This window comes from Geotrypetes seraphini, chromosome 1 (assembly GCF_902459505.1).
Source record: "Geotrypetes seraphini chromosome 1, aGeoSer1.1, whole genome shotgun sequence".
Taxonomy (NCBI): domain Eukaryota; kingdom Metazoa; phylum Chordata; class Amphibia; order Gymnophiona; family Dermophiidae; genus Geotrypetes; species Geotrypetes seraphini.
In genome coordinates, this window is record NC_047084.1 from 44,557,313 (window position 1) to 44,578,338 (window position 21,026).

Consider the following 21,026-nt stretch of genomic DNA (forward strand, 5'->3'; position numbering starts at 1 on the left):
CCTCCTTGCCGGCACCTTTCTTCTTTCAGCAACCCCCACTAGTGTAGTGATAACGTGCCTCCACATGTGTGGACGTCGATGTGATGACATCGCATATGCATGTGATGTCATCACATCAACGTCCGCACTTTTCCAGTTGCCCTGCAGCTGCAGCCCCAAGTTTAGTGTTCTGCGACTACAAAAACTTTGCGGGACACTGATCTAGACAATTCATGAGTGGAGACTGGGTTATCTGGCCATATTCTGACCACTTGCCAGATAACAAACTGGATAAAGCTAGGACAGCAAAAGACTCCTAACTTTATCAGGTTAGCTAGCCATTTTGTGGTCTGAATATCAGTGCTAACCAGATAGCTCTTCAAGTTTCAAGTTTATTAGGTTTTTATATACCGCCTATCAAGGTTATCTAAGCGCTTTTTACAATCAGGTACTCAAGCATTTTCCCTATCTGTCCCGGTGGGCTCACAATCTATCTAATGTACCGGGGGCTATAGAGTACTGAGTGACTTGCCCAGGGTCACAAGGAGCAGTACAGGGCTTTAACCCACAACCCCAGGGTGCTGCGGCTGTAGCTTCAACTACTGCGCCACACACTTTTCTGGGTCAACATTAAAAATTAATATTCAATATCAGCCAGTTTCCAGATACTAGTGTTGACTATCCGATTTCAGCTTTCCGGTGGCTGCTGGTGTTTTGCTTAAATGCTTACAACTGTAGTTAAATATCATCAAGACTGTACCTCTTTTTAAAATGATGATTTGATTACTTTTTTCCAATAACAATTCCACAGAAAGAGAGGAAGAATGCAAACAATGCATTTGATTTAATATTATTTATTGGATCAGAAAAATATACTGTCTAATGAATGGCATATTATTTTTATTTAGGTATTTATATACCACCTATCAAAGTTATCTAAGCAGTTTGCAATCAGGTACTCAAGCATTGTCCCTATCTGTTCCGGTGGGCTTACAATTAGTATCTAACGTACCTGGGGCAATGGAGGATTGAGTGATTTGCCCAAGGTCACAAAGTTTGATCAACAATAGAAAAGGCAACATCTAAGTGATAAACATTGAGATTGGTGTGTTCTGCTTTCAACAGATGCTCTGGCCATTGTGTTACTCCAAATTATTGTCACCTGAAACATAAGCTTAATCACTGAATGCCTGTGGACTCTAAGTAACAGTTGCAAACCTTGGAAATGAAAAGTTAAATACAGCTTCTGAGTCCTGAAGAACAAGGTATTACGGTGTGCCTCTGAAATTTAAAATGGTAATTTGTATGTTGCTGTTGGCAGCCTCACTTGTGACAGGTTGCAGACTCTACACGCTTACCAGACAGAAACTGTCAATTACAGGCCTGGGAACAATGAATCAGCTACTGTAATCTGCAAAAGCTAGTTAGTCATTTATGCAGAGAAATATGAGCAGGTACTGTGTAAAAGGCCTATTTTGTAACTGTTTAATGCACCCTTGGTATTTCTCTCAGTCTAAAGAATAAACTGTAGAATAAATATTTATTACAACTATGCACTGGAGCATGTGCTGGTGCAAAACAGATTGCATACTAAAAGCTTTTAGAGGTCTTTCAAATCATTAATATGACTACCTCTTACCTGTTTTAGATTTGCAGCTGTAGCGGTGGTAATAAGATTAATCACTTGTAAACTATAGGTATCATCTTTTCTTAGGGCATTTCCTGTAGAAGGGAATAAGTGACCTTCACATTCTGCAGCGTAGAGGAAAAACTGCTTGCAACTCTGAATTCTTCAAAGGGGCAGGAGGCATAGCAAGAACTACAAAACCAAAAAGGGTCACACATAGTCACGCAAAGAAACATTTCCACAGTTTAGCTTTTTCCAAACAATAAAGTTCACTGTTCAAACAAAACAGTAATGCAAATTGCAGATGTTCCTTCTGGCCTCCTCTGCCGCCTTTTCAAGAATCAGAGTAAGCTCTGCAGATACACATATAGGAAAAAATCTGCAACAGTGCGTAACATAGTATATGAAAATAGATAAAATACGTAACCCGTCCCCTCCCTATTATTATCACACCTAACCTCTCTCTTACTTACTTCTATATATCCACTGGAGTTCCGTTGCTTTCCTAACCATGTAAACCGTGTCGAGCTCCACCTGTGGAGATGATGCGGTATATAAACCCAAGATTTAGTTTAGTTTAGTTTAGATAAAGACCTGCATGGTGAATCTAGTCTGACCAATAAGGCAGCAGTATCTTCCGACCCCTAAAGCAGGTGTTTGATACGCCGAAACATGGTGCTATATTGGATCATAACTTCTATGGATCCTTAATAAAATTCATTGCATTTGTCTTTTGGCTCCTAGTTGTTTGGAAAGACGTATGTCCAATCCCACTTTCTTCTACATCAGTGGTCTCAAACTCAAACTTTGAAGGGCCACATTTTGGATTTGCTTGGAATCGGCAAACGAGTGGTGCACTGCTGCTAAGGTAAAAAAAATTTTAGAATACTATTTCAAGTGATACATGTTATAAAAGAAAATAGTAACAAGCATTTTCCTGTTTTTTAGTCACCGTTGCATTTGAAGCCCTGACGCAGCAGGTAATTTGTTAACCCCGTGAAATGCAGGCCGTGTCAGACTTAACTAAAATACATTCCAGCAACGACTCTAAGCCTTAATAATAGGCAGAGTTTGCAAGATAAATACTGCCATTTAAATGATATATTCAACTAAAGTTTATGAGCCTTCATGAGCCTTTGAAAAAAGTATGATTTACTTTGCCCCAGCTTGCCAATTTCCTTTAAGAAAAGCCTGTGTGACATAAGAACATAAGTACTGCCATATCCGGATCAGACCTTCGGTCCATCAGGTCCGGCGATCAGCATACGCGGAGGCCCAGCCAGGTGGTGTAATTTTAGTCACCCATATCTCTCTATGCCTCTTGTAAGGAGATGTGTATCTACTTTGCTTTTAAATCCCAGAAAGGTGGATTCCGCAATAACCTCCTCTGGGAGTGCATTCCAGGTGTCCACCACTCATTGCGTGAAGCAGAACTTCCTCATATTTGTCCTGGACTTATCCCCCCTTAGCTTCAGTACATGTCCTCTTGTCCGTGTCACATTAGACATTGCAAATAATTTTTTTTCCTGCCCTATTTTGTCGATTCCTTTCAGTATTTTGAAAGTCTCGATCATATCCCCTCGCAGTCTCCTTTTTTCAAGGGAGAACAATCCCAGTCTCTTAAGTCGTTCCTCGTATTCCAAGTTCCCCATACCTTTTATTAGCTTCGTTGCTCATCTCTGCACTCTCCAGCAGTTTTATATCCTTCTTTAGGTTGGGACACAGTATTCCAAGTGTGGTCTGACCATTGCTCTATAAAGCGGCATTATAACTTTCTCCGATCTACTCGTGATTCCTTTCTTTATCATGCCTAACATTCTATTTGCTTTCTTTGCCGCTGCCACGCATTGTGCTGACGGCTTAAGGGTCCAATGCGCGGCAGTGGCAAAGAAAGCAAATAGAATATTAGGCATGATAAAGAAAGGAATCACGAGTAGAAATAGTTTGGCACTTGTTACCGTTTAAGTATAGAGTTTTAAGTACTTTATTATAATAAAATAATTTTTTTAAAATAAATGAAAATAGGTAGATGGTTGGCAACCTATGAAGTATACAGGAGTGTGTAAGTCATTACACAAAAAAACCCTGAATTGGGTAAAATGCTCCATTGTCTCCACAGCATGAAATATTAGCTTTAATGTGATAGCCATACAGCTTTTTTTTTCTAAAGACTGTGGTTTTTTGTTATTTAGTTTGTATTACTTCTCAACCACATAGATTTAGCATTGTTGAGGTACAAGATGTTACAATAATCCAGCATTCCCAAGATTAGGGATAGTACTAGGAGATGAAATTGTGGCTCTTCAAAAAATGTGCATACGTTTCTTAGGTTATGCATGGTTATAAAGGATTTTCAGATGGCATTGTTGATCTGTAATTGAAGAGAGCCACGTCTGTTTATAGTGACCTCTAATACTTTTAGTGCGGGTTCTAGTGGATAAGTGAGGGAGTTAATTTTTATGTTGGCTGCTATAGATTACTTATCATTCTCCATTAATAGGAACCATGTATTTTCTGTGTTTAGTTTTAGTTTGTGGTCCTTCATCCAGATTTATATTGTCCAAAAGATATCTTGTATTTTTTTGGTTAGCTAGTGAGTTTTCAAAAGATGAGAGTATAGTATAAAATCTGGTTTTCTCCGTGGGATCTTGCCAGATACTGGTGACCTGGGTTGGCTACTGTTGGAAGCAAAATGCTGGGCTTGATGAATCTTTGGCCTGTCCCAGTATGGCACCTTTTATGTTCTTATGAATCATGATTGTGCCATTCCAGAACTTTGAGACATAGAAAATGGCTGTGTAGCTGTTGAGCTCCTGTCCCTGGGCACTCTTTTGTTGGTTTTCAGCTGTACAACTTTTCTCTTTAAAGGCAGAAAGTTTGGAAATTTTTCAACCAATGGCTTCTAACAAACAATCTAAGCCTGAGATTGCTCCAAAATTAGGAGGGAAGACTAAAAGAAGATCCACCCACCCCTGTTAAGACTCCTCTGCCTGTGGACACATTAGATATGACTGAGTTGTTAGAGGAGCTAAGAAATATTAGATTGGCTTTGAAAGAAGTCACAGAACAGGTGGCAAATTTGGGAAACAAAATGGATATGGATCAAATGGAGACCCGAGTGGAGAAAGTGGAGCAGGAGCAGCAGCACTGCAAATAGGATCATAAGATCATTCAAGAAATGGGAAAATGGATGACAGACTATGAAAACTGGGTGAGAAGAAATAATGTAAGGATCCTGGGTTTAAAAGAGGGGACAGAAGGAAAAAAATATATTATCTTTTCTAGAGGAAGTTATTCCAAAAATACTTCCCCTTAATCTCAAAGTGCCACTAGAAATAGAAAGGGCACATAGGATCCCAGGGAAGAGACCTCATGGCCAGGTGAGACCCAGACCAATAATTTTGCACCTGCTGCATTTCTAGCACAGTTTTAGAAATTTTAAGGGTGGCAAAAGAGAAAAAATATCTATCTTATAAGGATTCCAACATTATGTTTGTCCCAGACTTTGCACATGAAACAGTGCAGCTTCACAAACAATTTCTGCAAATGAGACAACAATTGAAGGATATAGGGGCAAAATATGGACTTTACTACCCTGCTGTAATGAGGGTTACTCATAAAGATAAATTTTACCAGTTTGAAGACCCTGAAAAGCTAAAGGAGTTTTTGTCCCAACAAGAAACACCAATGGACTAAATGGATAATCCTGTCAGCTGTAATTTAATTTTTATTAACTATTTTTCTCTGGATATTGGAGATTTAAAGAAGAATTTTGATGTTTAATGTTTTTAAACTATTTAACTATATGGAATGGACGTTTCATAGAAACATAGAAACATAGAAGATGACAGCAGAAAAGGGCTATAGCTAATCAAGTCTGCCCACTCTAATGACCCACCCCCTGTCTATGCCCTAATGACCCAATTTCCTTAACTTGACCCTCGTTGGAATCCCACATAGGTATCCCATTTATTCTTAAAGTCTGGCACGCTGTTTGTCTCGATCACCTACACTGGAAGCTTGTTCCAATGATCAACCAGGGAAAAATGTTTGAGTACCTGATTGTAAAAACCGCTTAGATAACCTTGATAGGCGGTATATAAAATCCTAATCCTAATTAATCAACCACTCTCTCTGTGAAGAAATACTTTCTGGTGTCGCCATGAAATTTTCCGCCCCTGAGTTTGAGTGGGTGCCCTCTTGTGGCCAAGGGTCCTTTGAGAAGGAAAATATCATCTTCTACCTTAACACGTCCCTTGATGTACTTAAATGTTTCAATCATGTCTCCCCTCTCCCTACGTTCTTCGAGAGTGTAGAGCTGCAATTTGTTCAGTCTCTCTTCGTACGAGAGACCCTTGAGCCCCGAGATCATCCTGATGGCCGTCCGCTGAACCGATTCAATTCTGCGCACATCTTTACAGTAATGTAGCCTCCAGAATTGCACACAGTATTCCAGATGAGGTCTCACCATGGCCCTGAACAACGGCATTATGACTTCAGGCTTTTGGCTGACGAAACTTCTATTGATACAACCCATTATCTGCCTTGCCTTAGATGAAGCCTTCTCCACTTGATTGGCATTTTTCATGTCTGCACTAATGATTACTCCTAAATCTCGTTCTGCTGAAGTCCTAATTAAAGTTTCTCCATTCAAGAAGTACGTCCTGCATGGATTTCCGCTTCCGAGGTGCATGACCTTACATTTCTTAGCATTGAAGCCTAGCTGCCAGGTTGAGGACAAATGGAACCATAGATTTGTTTGTTTTGATTTTTCCTTCTCATTCAAATAAGCCTTCTGATAGGAAAATTATATATAGGAAGGAAGTTCCAGCCCACTAGGTGTGTGACTGACGTAAAAGGAGGGTTGGTGACTGTGGGGGAGGTGGGCAGAGCTGGTAACGTGGCCTCCAGTAGCAGAGAATGATTTTTGAATGCCCCTTTCACTCACCTTCATTCCTTTGGGGTTCTGCGAGGATGCCTCGGGTCTTGAGTTGTGCTGGCTTGGCCTTCCTGCCGCCGTTGGGTTTTTTTTTTCCTTCTTCATTGTACCTGGTCTCTGCTTCAGAATGATGCAAGGAGACTTGTGAATGGCTGGGCAAAAGGAGGCGGATAGAACGGAAATGGGGTCAGACTGCAGCGTTTGAAAAGTGCTGCATGCCAACGTTGTCTGTGCTTCCTTTGGAAAAATAGCGAGTGAGTGGTTGGAGCGAGGGCGGCCATTGCCTTGAAGGCGTTTGTGCTCCATGATTGTCCCCCACCGCCATTGACATGTCCATGTTCGAGAAGGTGTGTGGTGGCGGCTGCTACAAGCCCCAGGAGTGCCCTTAAGTCCCCGTCATCAAAGCGCAGGATTTCTCAAAACAAAGCTTCGAGTCACCTTTGAGGAACCTGTGGTACAGGTGGAACAGGCTGAGCCTGAACTAAGCCAAGAAAAGAGCAAAGATGTTAGTAGTAAAGCTATGCAGCAAGTTCAGCCAAACAGTAGAGATGCAGGGGAACAGCTTAACAGACCATTCGGCACTTTTTGATATATTATGGAGTCTTTGAGTGGTAATCAGAACAGCAACAATAACTTTCGGACAAATAATGTAGGCAAGACATCCACACTACTTTTTACCTCTCTAGGAAGGAAAGCTGAAGATTCCAAGGCAAACCCAGTAACCATGGTGAAAGCAAAGAATAAGGCAGTATAATGTAATCAATGGAAGAATGAAGAATTCATCAATTGAAATAGGTGCAGAAGAGAACTGCAGGAGTTTTTCTTCTAATTTGCTTCTCCTGTTTTACTGTCTGAAAACGGATTTGAAATGCTTGACATATGTCTTTGGACAGCAGTAGAATGAGTGACATATTTCCTTCACCAGCAGAAAAAGAACTTAGGATGCCTTAACTTTCTATTGCTATTAGACCAATAATAATATAAAAAACCACTGACATACAAACACCAGAGTGCTGAAGAACATGGGATTTTGCTGCTAAAGCCCAAATGTCCCTTCTGTGTCACTACCTGCCAAATCAGCCAAGAAGAAAGAAGAGGAAGAGGATGATGATAGGAAGGAGCTGGAAAACTGGGCTTCACTGCTACTGCCAGAAACACAGACTCTTGTCACTTTGTTGTGGAAGTATATAGTGGGGGAGATAAAAATTTAATAATAAATTAATAAAAGGGATTATTTGGAATGATTTGAGGCAACATAAAGAGCACTTATTGGTTTTATTAAATACATCCGTTTATGTAATTTTATTACTTTAATGATTTTCCACATATATAGAGAATTTACTTTATCTTGTTACTATATTCTAGTACTTAATTGTTCATTCTTTCTGAGTATTTATTTATTTATTCATTCATTCAGGTATTTATGAAATATTTAGTAGTTAAGGGTTGATTAATTTTAATTTTATGGGGAAAGAAAAAAGGGTTTTTAGGGTATTGCAGTATTTCTTTTATGAAGTTTAAAAGTTTATTATTTTTTTTTAATGTTTTATAACAGCCTAAAAGGATCTAAGCGGTTTACAATACACAATTCATATTCATCAAGAAAAGAACTCCATTAAAAATAGAAAAGGAAAGATTAAAAACAAAAGTTAATTATTTTCTTTTTATGATCCATGCGTGCCTATTTGCATGTTTCTAAGGACTATACTGTCCATCAGGAGGCCTCTCGGGCACAACAGACACCAGAGCTTGTAGGCATCACAACACTAACTGCCCTGCTCCAGCTTTAGGGTCACCAAGTGCTGCTGGAGACCAACCACACAAGAGACGAGAACCACCACTAGCCTGTCTGGTTACCACGACATCCTTCATAGACTAGCACATTTATAGATTAATTACTTTACTACCATGGGTTGCGGCACAACAAAGAAAAATGGGGAGACCCAATGATCCACTGTGAAAACAATCCACAGTTTTTTGTTTTTGTTTTCATCGGTGAAATCCACAGTTTTTTGTTTACTACTATGGGACCTTATATCTATTTCCTAATATATGTTTTTAGAATTTCAGGGGTCAGGTCTCACTGCTGTAAGTTTATTTAGTAGTTTAATAGAGGGGATTTGATATGATTTGGGGGAACTTAAAGGATATTCATTAGATATATTATTTAAATATATTTGTTTGAGCAATTTCCACATAGGTAGGGAATGTATTTATGTTATATTCTATTAATTATTTGTCCACTTCTTAGAAAATATTTATCTATTTATTTCAGTATTCATGAAATTTTTAGTTTATAGGGGTTGATTAATTGTAATTGTATAAGGAGAGGTAATGAGTTAGGTTGCCTGGGGGAGGGATATGGCTGCTAGTCTAAATATATGTCTTCAAGCAATCGTATGATAAGGGGGGTAGGGAATTGGGGGAGGAAAGGGTTTTTTTAAGGGGTTTAGGATGTGTATTGAATATAGGGTGTATTTGCGTGATGTATTTGGTATATTATTTTGGGTTCTCTTCTTTGAAATTTTGCAATTAATTTTAAATTATTTTCTTTAAATGTTAATGGCCTCAATCATCCTGTTAAGAAAAAGAAAACACTCAATTTTTTAAAGCTGCAAAATGTGGATATATGTATGATACAAGAAACTCATTTGACTGTGGGGGAATCTATGAAACTAGAAGGAGGGTGGGACAAGTAGTGTTTTTTTGCGCCGGCTATGGGAAAAAAAGCGGGGGTGGCAATTTTAGTCCATAAGAAATGTTCAGCTGTATTTAATATTATTTCTGCAGATCCTTCAGGAAGGTGGATTCAGGTAAAGATGACCTTGTGGAAACATGTTCTGACGCTGTTCTGTGTCTATGCCCCTAATTCAACTCAAGCAGAATTTTTTAAGACTCTTCAACAGGTACTTCTGCCACTGGCTGCCTCTAATCTAGTGGTAGCTGGGGACCTTAATGCTGTTATGGATCCATTGTTGGATAAACAACCCAGTAGGATTTTGAAATCAATGGGATTGGATAATTTAGTTCATTCCTGTGAGTTAAAAGATATCTGGCGAATTCTCCATTTTAATGCTCGGGAGTTTTCCTTTTGCTCCCAGGTTCATAAATCATTTTCAAGAATAGATTATGTATTTGTATCAGATCAATTAGTTCAACAGGTAACCAAAGCTGGCATAGATTCAATTGTTTTATCAGATCATGCTGGAGTTTGGATTGAATTAACATTTGAGGAACAAGATTGTAATAGACCTGTGTGGAGGTTCAATAATATATTACTTGCAGATTCTAACTTTATTGAAGAATTTCAATTAAAAATGAATGAATATTTTCAAATTAATGCCTCAGAGAAAATCTCTTTAGAAACACTATGGGATGCTTTCAAAGCTACCATGAGAGGGCAAATTATCTCATATTCGGCGCATGTTAGGAAACAACTTAAATTGGAATTCTCTAATTTGGAACAAAATATTAAGGACTTTGAGTCACAATTGGCCTTAAAATGGGAACAAAATACTTTGCAGGCCCTCTTAAAAGCGGGTGTAGATGGGCTGAAGTAGGTTTTAACGGAGATTTTGGCAGTTGGAATCCAAGCACAGTACTGGGTAGAGCTTTGGATTCTTGCCCAGAAATAGCTAAGAAAAAAAATTTAAATTGAATCAGGTTGGGCAGACTGGATGGACCATTTGGGTCTTTATCTGCCGTCATCTACTATGTTACTATGTAATGAGATTTCCTCTCAAATGGCTAGGAAAGAGTTGTTTTCTCAATAGGCTCTGTATTATGGAAACTCGAATAAAGCAGGAAGAGTATTAGCTAATTATCTTAAAGCCAAAAATAGGAAAGTAAAAATTGTGGCTATCACAGATGAGAATGGGGACACTCACTCTCAAATTGGAAATATCTTAAAACAATTTTTGAAATATTATAAAGCTTTATATTCTCCTGAGCTTTATTCAAATAAAGAACTTGAGGGTTTAGAGTTCTTGAAGTTAATTAAGGGGCCAAAATTCCCGAGCATATAAAAGGAACTCTTGATGCGCCTATATCAATGAAAGAACTACAAGTAGCGTTGAAGTCCCTTAGAGTTGGATCCGCTCCAGGTGGTGATGGGTTCACTGTAGAGTTTTACAAATCATTTCAAATTACCATGTTACCTCATCTATTAAATTTATATCAGGCTCAACTGACTAAAGGTTGCATTACAGGTACTATGGCAGAATCTTTAACTGTAGTTCTGCCAAAGCCAAATAAAGATCCTATGTTGGTTTCAAATTACAGGCCTATTTCTTTGATTAATGTAGATGGAAAACTTCTGGCTAAGTTATTGGCTTTACGCTTGGCCAAGGCTCTCTCTTATATTATTGGTATGCACCAAACAGGTTTCGTTGCTCAGAGACATTCATCAATCAACACCAGACTGGCTTTTCACATGTTAAATCTAACAAAAACTATGGAAGATCTGGCTTTCTCTGTATCCTTGGATACAGAGAAGGCCTTTGATCGCGTGGAATGGACCTTCATGTATCAAGCAATGGATTGGTATAGTATTGGTTCTGGGTTTATACAAATGATTCAAACCTTGTATAGTTCCCCTTATGCAAGATTATGCATTAATAATAATTTTTCTGAAGGTTTTTGTCTTAGAAGGGGAGTTAGACAAGGATGTCCGTTATCTCCTTTGCTTTTTGACATTGTATTGGAACCTTTGTTACTGGCTATTCAGCAGGCAGAGAAGATACAGGGTATTCCTTACGCAGGTCGGGAATACAAAGTCTCTGCTTATGCAGATGACATATTGCTTCATTTGAGGAATCCTGAAACCACCATTCCACATTTATTGGATCTGATTGATAGATTTGGAAAATTCTCTGGTTATAAAATAAACTGGAGTAAATCAGAGGTTCTTCCACTAAATGTAAATTGTACAAAAGGATTATTTGATACATTCCCTTTTCTGTGGAAGGAAGAGGGTATAAAATATTTAAGTATTTGGATAAAAGGTACACTGGAAGAAACTAAGAAATAAATGAAAAATCATTATTGCTGAAGGTCACAGAAATGTGTGAGCATTGGAATCCATTACATCTGTCTTGGTGGGGGAGAGTCCAAACAGTTACGATGATGATTCTACCTGTAGTCTGTTACCAAATGTGTATGTTGACAGTGTTTTTTCAGGGGTCTTTTTACAAGAAATTAAATAGTATTCTGACAAAATTTATTTGGCTGGGGAAAGCAGCAAGAATTGCCTTAGTATCTTTACAAAAGCCAATTGTGGAGAGTGGGGTAAATTTTCCCAACTTTTATAGGTAGCCTATATTATGCGTCAGGGATCTGGATCCTCCCTGAGTTCATAGAAAATCTCCCAGATTGGTTATTGGTTGGAATGGTAACTCATGTTGCCCCTGCGATTAGGTCACATTCTAAGTATCAAGATGCCTAGGCTGTATAAGGACAATAGAATTTTATTAGACACGTGGCAAACTTTAAAATTTATTGAATAATTTAACACGTATTCCAATCCATAAATCCATGTGTTAGACCCTCTGGCTGAACTCCAAGATTCAAATTGGCGGGTTTAAAGTCATCTGGAAACACTGGATAAAGGCAGGTATACGGACTTTGGATGATGATATATCAGATGGTAAGCTGCTTGACTTTTCACGATTGCAACACAAATTTGGTCTTACAAAATTATAGATGGTTGCAGTTGAAGCAGGCCATTCAGGAGGGGTTCCCTGAATGGAAAAATCTAACTAATCAGCATAGTCTGCCGCTCTTATGTTTTCAGGTGGACTTCCTGGGACACCAGGCTGCTCAGTGGTATAAATTAATATCTGGATTTTTTAATAAGAAACCAAAGACTGGTCTGCGTGACATTTGGAGCATTGAGATAAAGCATCAAATTACTGCGTCTCAATGGCCACGTATTTGGGCTTTGAGGATGAGATGTAAGGCGTCGGCATCTATGAGACAAACTTTTTTTTTTGTTTTTTTGTTACATAGAGCAGTTTGGACCCCAGTTCATTTACAGAAATTAGATAGCTCTAAGTCTAATAGATACTGGCATTGTCATCTCAAAGCTGGAACATTAGATCATTTACTATTCTATTGTCCATTGATACTTAGTTTTTGGAAATCCATTTGGGGCCAAGTGAATAATCTACTGGAAAATCCGGTGGCATTATCATATGACACTGTGTTATTTGGTACTTCCATGAGAGCCAAGAGTCAAATATCTTATAATAATAATGAACTATTGCTCATCATGACAGGGGTTGCCATACAGCAAATTAGGAAAAATTAGGAAAATTGGGATTGGCTGAATTATAATTTTTGGTGGAATTCGTTAGGCCAAATCTTTAAAATGAAATGGGTAATAGCCATACAACAGGGACATTTTAAGAAATTTAGGGATGTTTGGGAGCCATTAGCAAAATTTTGTACAGAATGAATATTACTTTTTTCCCTTTGTTCATATACATCCAGGGAGGGGGGGGGGAGGTAATATTTTCTGAATTATTATACTTAAGAACAATTGTTGGGTATAAAGGAGGGGGGATATTTGTTGTTAGTTAGAATTTGATGGTATATTAAGTGATGTTAAGGTATAAAATGATTGTATCTTATGTTACACTTGTTGAAAGTTTTAAAAATGAATAAAGATTTATAAAAAAAAGAATCATGATTGTTCCAAGGCCCTGCTTGTTCCACAAACCCTAGTCACGAGGACAGGCTATGCTGAACCTTCTCAGGTACTGGCTAAATACAATGAAATTTACCTCGATAATGATAAGAATCCTTGCTATTGGTTGTTTACAGAATTAAATCTTAATTTTCTTCCTCACTGTTTCTCACCATTTGTCAATAAACTTTTCAAGTTATTACCTCTGTGTAAGAGACTGCACAGTAATCCTACAATTTTTTTTTTAGCATTTTGTCCATAGTAAATTTCTAAGAACTGTATGTGACTCCTGAGTTATGTAAGGATCTGTGCTCCTAGAAACCACTAAAGAATAGCTTGCAGAGGTTGATGGATAGTTTCCATTGTAGAGGCAGTACTGTCTAAGTCAGAAATGCACCCCATGTGACATTCCCCCCCCCCCCCCCCCTAGAGCTCCTCTCTGCCCACTGCATCATAGTCAAGCAGGGAAGGCAATGAACAGGACACAATTTTGGAGCCCTTGCGCCCTATATGGTCACATGGATCTGTGTCGAGGTATATATGTAGGTGCAAGCAGAGCCTGCAAAGTGCATGCCAGAACCTTCCTAATGTTCGCAGAATTAACCCTGAGTCAGGGGTGGCCCTACAATGAGGTCAACTGAGGCAGTGGCACTGTTGAGGGAGCAGCATCTTGCTGTCAGCCAGCCTACCTGCTGGTTGGATCTCTCTGCTGCTCCCCTTCCCAGCATTTAATGCTTTCACCCTTCTCCCCCCATATCAACATTTTTCCCATTCCCCCCCTACCTTCAATTTGTTATAAAAGTTGCCCCGGCGCTAGCGATTCATAGAGCTACCCTAGTGCTAGTCCTGGCATCTTCTCTCCTGCCCCAGCAGAACCAGGAAGTTGTCAGAGATGGCCGTCAGCAGGGTAGCTCTGTTAATTGCTACCGCCTCCAGTATAGGGTCATGGATTTGATATACCATCTTTCTATAGTACAAACAAAGCAGTTTACATTATACACATGCACTTTCTCTGTCTTTAGTGGGCTCACAATCAAGTTTTAGTACTTGAGACAATGGAGGGTTAAGTGACTTTCCCAGAGTCATAAAGAACTGCAGTAAGAATCTGAATCCAGTTCCCTAATCATAGCCCACTGCATTAACAAACTACTCTTCCAATCCAGAACAGGTTTTTGGTTTCTTTTTTTTTAGAATAAAAACTGCCTGTTCTTGTGATGCAATTGAATGAGTTTATATTTCATTGCATGTGATTTAAATCACAATGGATGTTTAAAGGTAAACAGGACACAGAGCCTTTCTATTCACAACTCACCCAAAATAAACATTTGTTTTTAAGGAGCAGAAATATTATGATCTCATTATAAAAGATTACAGAGTAAAGTCCTGTTCAGACATGTGCTCCCCCACCCCTCCTAAAGATCATAAAGTCCGTTGGAGCCAAGCAATATTTTTATACAAGATTGTTTGCAGTAGAACTTTAGCTGAATATATTTTTCTTCCTCAAGATCTGCCCTTGATCACAACAAGATAGCTACTACTTGGAAAGCAACCAGCATAGAGAACAGTGCACATTGTCATTAGCAAGTGGTTTCCCCTGGCAATGGTAACTAAGGAGGAACAGGCTGAGTCATGCTACCTGGTAAAAATGTGCTTCAAACCTGTGAATGAAGATCACATAGTACAAAACTACAAAAATGAATCCATGCGTGTTCATTCACAACTGGAAGACTCGAGGGGGGGGAGGGGAAGATTGCTACTTCATGAAGTGTTTTTCAGATACAGAGCTCTGAGGCATGGTTAAACAGAACAAAATTAGAAAGAAGTGTAGCAGTAATTTCCATAGTGTAGCAATGATTTTGTCAAGTGCCGCTATAGCATTTTCTGGTTTCATGATGCTGATTTTCTTCAGTTCATGATTCTCTTGCATAGGATTAGCAAGGCAGCCACATCTGATCTGTGGCTCCTTGCATAAGAGCATTTGTGCATAAAAACATAAGAATAGCTATATTGGGTCAGACCAATGTCCATCTTGCCTAGTATCATGTTTCCAACAGTGGCCAATCCAGGTCACAATACCTGGCAGAGTCCCAAATAGCAGCAACACTCCATAATAAAGAGCATTATCATGGGGGATTATATGATAAGACACAAACCAATATGCTGCCTTTTAACAGGCATAAATGAGGAACATTTTTTATAGACATCCTCTTTATACCCTTTTGTTTTGGTTTTAGGAAGTAGCATACAACCTGAAAGAACGGTGAATCGGAAACCCTCTATCTTGAGCTATTCTTTTACATAAGTTAAATTAACCACCCATTCTATGTGTTCTAGGCCAGTGGTACCCAACCCTGTCCTGGAGGACCACCAGGCCAGTTGGGTTTTCAGGCTAGCCCTAATAAATATGCATGAGAGAGATTTGCATATAATGGAAGTGACAGGCACGCAAATCTGCTCCTTGCATATTCATAAAGGCTATCCTGAAAACCCGATTGGCCTGGTAGTACACAGTTCTTCAACCGCCGGTCCGCGGACCGGTGTCGGTCCGCAGGAAATTTTTGCCGGTCCACGCAGGGCCGGCAAGATTGACTTACTTCAACTTCCTGCCGGTCTGCGCAGGGCCGGCAAGATCAACATGTGAAGCGTGCACTGGGCCGGAGAGATCTTGGGGAGCCTCCGACAGTGGCTTTCTCCCCTCTCTACAGCTCTCCTTTACTTCCCAGCGCAGCGATTAACGAAGGCAGCCTCGGGGCTTTTGCTGAGTCGCGGCTGCTTCTGATGATGCAACTTCCTCTTTCCTCAGAGGCGGCGCGACCCAACAAAGGACCCGAGGCTGCCTTCGTGAATCGCTGCTCTGGGAAGTAAGAAGAGCTGCTGGGAGGGGAGAAAACCAATATCAGAGTCTGGGAAGCTGCTGGGCAGGGGGAAAAAGGGACAGCTGCTACTGGAGAGGGAGAAGAAGAGATGCTGCTGGGAGTGGAGGAGGGAAAGGAATCTGGGAAGCTGATGGGCAAGGAAAAAAAGGGACAGCTGCTACGGGAGAAGGAGAGATGCTGCTGGGAGGAGAGGAGGGAAAGGAATCTGGGAAGCTACTGGGCAAGGATAAAAAGGGACAGCTGCTACTGGAGAGGGAGAAGGAGAGATGCTTCTGGGAGGGGAGGAGGGAAAGGAATCTGGGAAGCTGCTGTGCAAGGGATAAAAGGGACAGCTGCTACTGGAGAGGGAGAAGGAGAGATGCTTCTGGGAGGGGAGGAGGGAAAGGAATCTGGGAAGCTGCTGGGCAAGGAAAAAAAGGGACAGCTGCTACTGGAGAGGGAGAAGGAGAGATGCTTCTGGGAGGGGAGGAGGAAAAGGAATCGGAAGCTGCTGGGCAAGGAAAAAAAGGGACAGCTGCTACTGGAGAGGGAGAAGGAGAGATGCTTCTGGGAGGGGAGGAGGGAAAGGAATCTGGGAAGCTGCTGGGCAAGGAAAAAAGGGACAGCTGCTACTGGAGAGGGAGAAGGAGAGATGCTTCTGGGAGGGGAGGAGGGAAAGGAATCTGGGAAGCTGCTGGGCAAGGAAAAAAAGGGACAGCTGCTACTGGAGAGGGAGAAAGAGAGATGCTTCTGGGAGGGGAGGAGGGAAAGGAATCTGGGAAGCTGCTGGGCAAGGAAAAAAAGGGACAGCTGCTACTGGAGAGGGAGAAGGAGAGATGCTTCTAGGAGGGGAGGAGGGAAAGGAATCTGGGAAGCTGCTGGGCAAGGAAAAAAAGGGACAGCTGCTACTGGAGAGGGAGAAGAAGAGATGCTTCTGGGAGAGGAGGAGGGAAAGGAATCTGGGAAGCTGCTGGGCAAGGAAAAAGAGAGACAGCTGCTACTGGAGAGGGAGAAGGAGAGATGCTTCTGGGAGGGGAGGAGGGAAAGGAATCTGGGAAGCTGCTGGGCAAGGAAAAAAAGGGACAGCTGCTACTGGAGAGGGAGAAGGAGAGATGCTTCTGGGAGGGGAGGAGGGAAAGGTATCTGGGAAGCAGCTGGGCAAGGAAAAAAAGGGACAGCTGCTACTGGAGAGGGAGAAGGAGATATGCTGCTGGGAGGGGAGGGAAGAGAATTACTGCTGGACAGGAGGGGGAGGGAAGGGAGAATGAAAAAAGGAAGGAAACAGCTGGCAGAGAGATTAGAGGAGGGGAAGGGGAGACAGGCATGATAAAGTAAAGAGATTGATGATAGGAAGGGGTAAGCAGAAAAATAAGCAGAGAGGGACAACGATGATAGATCTGGTGTAGGAGAGATAAAAATGAAGAGAGCAGTGAAGCTGGAATGAATCATGTAAAAAGGAGAGAGGGGGCACAAGCTGGATGGAAAGGGGAGAGGGGCATAGAAAGAAGACAGATACCATATGGATGGGGGAGAGGACAGACAGTGGATGGAAGGGGCAGATGCTGGATTGAAGAGACAGAGAGGGCAGACGCTGGAAGGAAGAGAGTGAAAAGAAGATTGAAAGAAGAAACCAGAGACGACAAAAGGTAGAAAAAAATAATTTTATTTCTATTTTGTGATTAGAATATATCAGATTTGAAATATATATCCTGCTAGAGCTGGTGTTAGACATAACTGGGGACTGCAAAGCCCACGCAGTGCTTCTTTAGCTTCCAGCTGGCTTAGGGCGCTCTCTGACCAGGGGGCAGTTGCTCTAGTTGCACTCTCCTAAAACTATTCCTGTCATGTGTGACTGCAGTATTCTGTTATGATATTTCTGTGTAGCATTCTGTAATAATTTGGCTTGTTCAGTTTTCTTGATAATAGAGGGGATATATGTGAAGGGGAGGGGAGACAGGGGTTTTGTTGATCCTTGCTCTGAATTATTTGTATTTATAAAATGACAATTGTACAGAATATTATTTCTTTTTATACTTTAATAAAATACATTCAATATAAAATCATAACTGAGGCTTGTGTGGATGGGATCAGATGATTTGTGGGGACCGACTCGCGGAGATGGGGCGGAAACGGGGTTTTTAAATTTTAGTCCTAGTAGTTTGCCGGTCCACAAAATAATTTTTTTTTTTTGCCGGTCCATGGGTGTAAAAAGGTTGAAGAACACTGTTCTAGGCGACTGGCCCTAGGAAATTCCTACAAAACTCAATAATAAAATCTCATCCTTGCTGTTCACTTGCTTTTCCTTCTGGCGGAAACTTGCTCCACCTTATACACCATACATAAGCACCCTCACTCTGTCTCTATATCTTAAGGCAGCAGCAAAAGCATTTCATCTAATGGAAGATTAGGTTTATACATAAATCTTCTTTCTGTTAGTCCCTGTAGAATTCCATATGCTAGGTGTTCAATCACAACCCGCAATCCGGGAGTTGCAGAAATCCACAAACTTTTCTGAGCACATGTTCCACCCCCCTTAGCCTGAGATCTAGTAAACATATCAAGTTAAGTCCCAAAGCCAAGCAACATACCTGAACAAATCCATGACAAGGGGGTACAGGGAAGGATTCCCATCAATGTAAGTAATTCATGATCTGGCTTGCTCTTCAAAATATTAACAAGTGATAAACAGGCACAAAGGCAACAGAGAAAAACATTGAGAAACAATGTAGAGCTCACCTGCTGTGTGCAATAAGCACCTTATGAAAAAGCCTTCAGTAAAGCGCATACTCAACAGAAACTCACCATAGGATCTGGCAATTGGCTGGAAAATCTTCAAGCCTGAAGCAGAAAGAAAGAAAATTATTGAAGGTATAAATCTAATCTTCCAATCTATTATGTCCCTTCTGGATTCCATATACTAGGTGATGTACCAAAGCAATGGTAGCTAGGGAGGGACAGAAGAGCCTGCCCTCAAAACTAAGGTTCCAAAAGTGGCATCAGAATGCATTGCCACATCCACTCAGTAAAACCAAGTAAAAGTATGAAGAGAGGACCAAGTAGCCGCCTTGCAAATTTCATCAGGGTGAATCACGCGAGATTCCACACCTCTCGAGTGTGCTTTAAGTAAATCGGCTGCGTGCCATGGGCGATGCAAGTTGCAGAAATGGCCATGCAAATCCATCAAGTGATCGAGGATTTGGATGCTGGCCTACCACAGCGAGATGCAGCAGTCAGAACAAAATGGTGATCAGCAGCCTGAAATCATTAGTCCTTTCCAAATAGTGGAGCAAGACTGTCCAAACATCCAGTTTGTGTAATATCTGATCATTGCGCTCCAAACCTGTTGGATGAAATGCAGGCAACTGAACCTCCTGGTTGACATGGAAGGCTGAGACCACTTTTGGCAAGAAGGAAGGTACAGTACGGAGAAAACACCCGCGTCCATAATACAGAGAAAGGGTTCCCTGCATGAAAGAACCTGAAGCTCCGAAATACGCCATGCTGAGACAATGGTAATCAGAAAGACAGTCTTGATCGTGAGATCCAGAAGAGAAGCATCTTTCAGTGGTTCAAAAGGGGCCTCTCCAAGGCCCTGCAATACGATGTTAAGATTTCATGAAGGAAAAGGAAGATGCAAGGAAGGATGTAGACGAAGCACCCCCCTCATAAATCTGGTCACATCTGGATGAGCAGTAAGCGAACTAGCGCCTCTTCGCACTCAAAAACATGAAAGGCCTGCAACCTGAACTTTCAAGGAGGCCACTGCCAGACCTTTGTCTAAACCAGGGGTGTGCAACTCCGGTCCTTGAGGGCTGGAATCCAGTTGGGTTTTCAGGATTTCCCCAATGAATATGCATGAGATCTATTTGCATGTACTGCTTTCAATGCATATTCATTGGGGAAATCCTGAAAACCCAACTGGATTCCAACCCTCGAGGACCGGAGTTGCTCACCCCTGGTCTAAACCATCCTGAAGGAAAACCAGGACTACTGAAACAGGATCCACCTGATCCCTAGCACACCACTGTTGGAAAGCCTTCCAGGCTTTGGTATAAAAAGCCATAGTAGAGAGTTTCTTTGAACTTAAAAGAGTCAAAATAACTACCTCCGAATAACTGCATTTCATCAAGGCTGAGTGCTCAAGAACCATGCCTTAAGACCAAAGTGCCATAGGTTCTCCATGGGCACTGGCTCCTGACAGAGAAGGTATCGATGAAGAGGGAGCCAGAGCTTCTTGTGCCACTGAAGACGTACGAGATCCACATACCACAGGAAGTGAGACCAATCCAGAACTACTAGAATCACCAGGCCAGGATACATTGCTATCTGGTGGATGACCCAACCAGCCAGAGGCCACAAAGGGAACACATACAGGAGCTCGTGAACCGGCCAGGGCTGAACCAAGTCCTAGGCTTCCAGTCTTAGGATTCTGCGCTAGGTTCTTCGACTGAAAAAGCACCTGGCTTTTGAATTTTCTGCTGAAGCCATCAAGTCCACCTGTGGCAGACCTCAGTGCTGTACAATCAGATGGAAAGCCTTCTGCAAGAGGTATCATTCTCCTGAGTCCAGGATCTGTTGGCTGAGGGAATCTACCTGAACGTTGTCAATGCTGGCCACGTGGGCCACTGAGAGCGACAGAAGATGAGCTTCTGCCCAACAAAACAGTATGTAAGACTCCTGGCACAAGGAAGCGCTTCTTGTGCCCCTTTGACGATTTACATATGCCACCGCTGTGGCATTGTCAGAGAAGACTTGCACCTCTTTTCTTATCAGAATAGGCTGGAGAGTAAGCAACACCAGCCGAATCACACTGAATTCCAGACGATTGATCGACCAACGTTTCTGATGAGTCCACTGCCCTCCTGAATGTAACGGTCCCCGCGGTGAGCACCCCAACTCGACAGGCTGGGATCTATCATGAGAGTCATCTATTCTGATATC